Genomic DNA, 4,986 nt, shown 5'->3' with positions numbered 1-4,986 from the left:
TTGTGTTGTATTTGCTCCCGCTTAAACTTAAATATGTATTCATTGTCCCTGGACTATGGGGACCAGGTGCAACTCAAGGTGCAATCCTTCCACATGAAATTCCCACATCCCCGGCTGTTAGTGCATACATAATCTAATTCAAACGTGGTTTCACAGCAGAATGAAGTCAGCCATTTTCCATGACCTCTCAAATCACCATAACCTCACTGCACTGATACTTTAAAAGGAGCTCTTTCAGATCCTCTCAGGCAACAGGTGTGAGGTTTCATTCAGTCATTAGATGGACTCAACCTCCTCTCGTCCAGACTCTGAATATTGTCTCTGCCAACCGCCGCCTACTGCCATCTGACCAACACAATTATAATCATCAAAGGGAATGTAAAAAAATATTTTTTTGTGAATTGGTAATCTTCTCTTTTCCCAAGTGCTACTCAAATTGATGCGAAAACACACATGCTTCATAACATTTCTTTAAATGCACAAGCCTTTAAATAACCATTTGCGTTGCACGAAGATGGTGCACAAAAACAAAACTGTGAATCAAAGTCAGTAAAAGAGGACTTACATTGAGCATGTGGCGCTCATCGGGCTCCAGCGGGAACCAAACAAAAGACAACGGAGATGACACGATTCCGCTAATTGCAGCAGAGATGCAATAGAAAAATTATTTTGGTAAAATGCTCTGCAAGTACTGTCATTTTTCTTCAAGAGGAGGCTGAAGGGGAGTTGGTTCCAAGGTTCGCAGGTAGAAAAACAGAACAGGGATTTTAGAATACAAGAAATGTCAGCACCTGTATGTAATTATCGCTGATTGCTAATGATTATGACCTTATCCCATCCCAAATGATGAGCTAAATACATGCAACGGGAGCATACAAGTGCACCGTTTTGCACAGCTTTTGAATGATTTTCAAGTCTCTTGTTTGTTGACATCCAAAGTAATTGAAGTGTACTTAATATCAATTATATATATATATATATATATATATATATATATATATATATATATATATACACTATGTAAAACATTTGTTTTATTAGCCTGTTAAGTGATACAACTCAAACCCAAGTGAAGGATTTAGTGGCCATTTTGAGATAACATGGTAAACAAAATGTCTTATTTATGAATGTAACGAGAAGGGTGAACTTGTGGAGACCCAGCAGCTGGCACGCGCATGTGATGCCAAACATGGATACAACTCAACTTCCATTGGCTAATAAATGCCTTGTAACCCTGTAAGATAAAAAATGCTCTGCAATTTAATACAGTCTAAAATCACGTTGCGATTGTGGAGATGCGGTGCCAGAAGCAGGTGCTACGCTTCATGTGTCCATCTGTTTGGATTCCCACGTGAACTCGGTGCTCAGCGGTCTCCATCTGCCGAGCTATAGCTTGCTTTGACTGTTGCTCATGTCGCCTAAAGATTGGGGCAACTTCTGTCAGTAGCGTTCAGCATTTGTGTTCATCTTTTATGACTTACATTTATGTTTCACTTAAAGAAGTATGAACTAAAAACCTACGCTGAACCTACTCTTAATTGTACCTTGGGGTGCCAACTTCAAGAGTCTTGACCCTTTCGGACGTTCATGTCGCCTCGATGATTTTGTGTCCAGTATGGCAACGTGTGGGCCAACATAAATGGTCATTAAAAGAATAGTTCGCATATCTACCTGTTAAGATGCAGCCAGGATATAGTTAGCATAGCTTAGCATAAAGACTGGAAACAATGGGAAACAGCGAGCCTTGCTCTGTTCAAAGGTTGTTACCTTTGAACAAATCCTCCAACTGGAAATAGGACATTTGAAGCTCACTAAAATAACATTTAGTTGTTATTTTAAAAACTTTTTGGACAGAGCCAGACTAGCTATCCCCCCCCCCCCCCCCCCCTTTTCCAGTCTTTATGCTAACCTAAGCTAATCAGCTGCTGGCTCCAGCCTCGTATTGAATAGACAGATTTGAGTGCGATATTGATCTTCTCATCTAACTCGCAGCACAAAACTAGTCTTTCAAGTCAACAGCACGACTGCACTGATGAGAGCAAACGTTATCATTGGGTCCACTTCTGCTGACCCTGTGTCTCGCAGTTATCTTATTTTCAACCGGCTGGCCGACATCGGACCACCACCACCACCAATTCTTGCAAGCGTTGTACTGCAGTGTACTCTCTTCGCAGCCCCCTAATCTTTTTAAATGCCTCTTTTCTTTTTAATAATAATGTTACCAACTCTGGCTGGATTAACAGTCTTTCGCAATAACAGCGAGGTCCAGAGTTGGACTTGCACACACATGATGAGGGGCTTCACGGTGCGTTCAAGGCCCTCTTAGAGGGCAAGAGTCCAAAACAACAATATTGCCCTTTTGCATCCCCTCAACTGATATCCTCTTCGTGCTCTAGACTCTAGAGGACGACATGTGTGGTGCAAGTCAGGAGTTTGGAAGCATTTCAATTTCCTCTCAGATGCTCTTCACATGTTCTCCGCGAGCACACAGAGGGAGAGCCTCTTCATCCTCTGCTCAGGTAGACGTCACTCCTCTTTACATAGATATTAGTTGTTTGCTGTTAAATGAATGTTCAAAATGTTAAATGCAGCTCCTTTACAGTATTTAAAATAAAAGTGTTCATTCTGCACATATGTCCCCTGTAACTGATATACATATACTGTATATATGTAGGATTTTATGGAGTTAGTTCCAAATACTTGATATACAGTTTGGTATACAAAAGGTCACGAGGCAAATCTGAGAGGTTGTGACAATTAATGGGAGGAACATAGGAAAACAATTCTTTAGATTGTTCTCAATTTTTGGGACATTTCACACAAGCTGAGATACTATTTTCTGTAATATCTTAAGTTGAATAATAACTAGGAGATAAATGCATGTAGTTATGTAAAAAAAAAGAAAGAAGAAGCTATATTTCCTACTGAAATGTAGAGGAATAGAAGTACAAAGTACCATTACATGGAAGTACTGAAGCAAAGCACAGTACTTGAATACATGTACTGTCCACCACTGCAGAGCAATGAAACTGAGCAGCAGCTTGTTTAAAGGATGAGGTGCTACCTCTGCAGCTGACTCTTTGCCCTAAACAATGATCCAAGCCTCAGACTCCACACTCGGCCTGCCTCCTGCATGAAGATACAGACGCGAGTTCTGGTTCAAGAATGAAACAAAAATCCATTTCATTCATAAATCCATTCACTGAATCCACTCTGCTGAAAGCGGCAGCACATTTGATTAATCACAAATCTGGATGAACATGTCAAAAACACCCAGCTGGAGAAAATGACCCCTCAATTTCCCTCTCAGCGGCTGAAGGGAAGCGTCAGAAGAGGCAGAGCAGGTACTTGGCATACAATCAAAGCATTACTGAGACATTCTACACACGAGGGCAGATTTGTCTAATTGTATCCAATAGACTAGATGGATACATGCATAATCTCAATTAAAAAAAGGTCTATTTTTGTACAGTTATAAGACAAGTGGACTTCAATAATGCTCATTATAGAGACCCATTCATATCCATATTTTTATCTTAATGCTGCAGCTGTAGCGGTGCTTGTGTTTGGATGTAATATCGTAAAGAAAAAGAGACAAGCTAGACTGGACAGACTTATTATCTCGGCCCCCTCGAGCGCTACTGACTGGTTGCTGCTGTGTCTAAAGGACACAGGCAATGCTTTATGAATTCAAGGGTGGTCATCTAAGCTGATAGGAGTATCCTTTATCAGCGAGCTAAAAATAGCCCGACAGCAACCATTGGCCTGAATTGGATATTTGAACCTGCTGTATGCTGCGGTGTGCTGCTGTGCCTGCGGAGAAAATGGGAAATATCCCAATGGAATACGTGACGAGAATGTCCAAGGAATCAAATGTGTTATTTTCCTGCTGAACTATTTATTATTTCATGACAGGTGCCATCAGTTGGTCCGTAGGTGTTTTTTCAAAGTCTGCATTTGTGCATGCGTGGGAAAGAGTAAGCTCATGCATGATGTTACATTTTGATGTGTGCAGATTGACAGGGTGACTAAGGATATTGTTCAACTGAACTATGAATTTGATCCAAAAGAAGAGATATGGTGACAGCACAAAATGCTCCATGCGATCTAAAGCTTCAACGCAAAGAATACAAACATTGAAAGAGAACTCCACCAATTTCACATTGCACTACAATCACACTGTCAGATTCATGGAAATGTATTATTTATTTAAAAGGAATAAAAAACAATGCAAAACTATGATCTACTTCCCCCCCCCCCCCCCCGCCCATTCGTTCTTCTTCCTTGTCAAAACCGTTTGCCTACATTACCCACAACCTATTTGTAATGCCACACCAACAAATTCATTTTCACCCAGCCACAAAAGGCTTCATTCACAAATCTTTTTCTCAGATACAGTAGTACTTCTCATGACATGTAAATGTCCCCTTTAAGTTTCAGTTCACAGGAGGATCTGCATCTTTTTTTGTCTTCTGCAATGTTATAAATTGAATATCGCTGGTCAAACAAAACAATGTAATGCCTCACCTTGCGCTTCAGGAAACTGATGGGCATTCTTTTTACATAACTAATTTACAGATTAGCTGCAACCCATAATGTTAACGGTATAATTATTGGAGCTCCATTGCCCCCGATGAACTACGTCAGCTACACAAGAATGAGGCTTTCATCGACATTGAAATGGCTGTAGAGGACTTTTTTGGGAGTATTCCCATAGAGTTGGGTTTTAAATCATCCGAGAGGCAGCCTGGCTTGACTGGCAGTGGCGCAGTGGTATGCGTGACCTCCAGCACGGCTGACACTGCTGTTTGCAAAATGGGACCTGAAGTTGCATGCCACAAAGACTCTGAGTGTGAGAAGTTATCTGTGCAAAATGTCCCAACCTCAATTATACTTCATTCCACTGTAACTCAATAAAACAACAACCGCAGATGTTAGTGTCATGTCCATCTAAGTATAGCAAAAAACAAAACATATGAGCCACTG

The sequence above is a fragment of the Cyclopterus lumpus genome, chromosome 19, assembly GCF_009769545.1.
Source record: "Cyclopterus lumpus isolate fCycLum1 chromosome 19, fCycLum1.pri, whole genome shotgun sequence".
Classification (NCBI taxonomy): Eukaryota; Metazoa; Chordata; class Actinopteri; order Perciformes; family Cyclopteridae; genus Cyclopterus; species Cyclopterus lumpus.
This window is presented reverse-complemented; position numbering follows the sequence as displayed.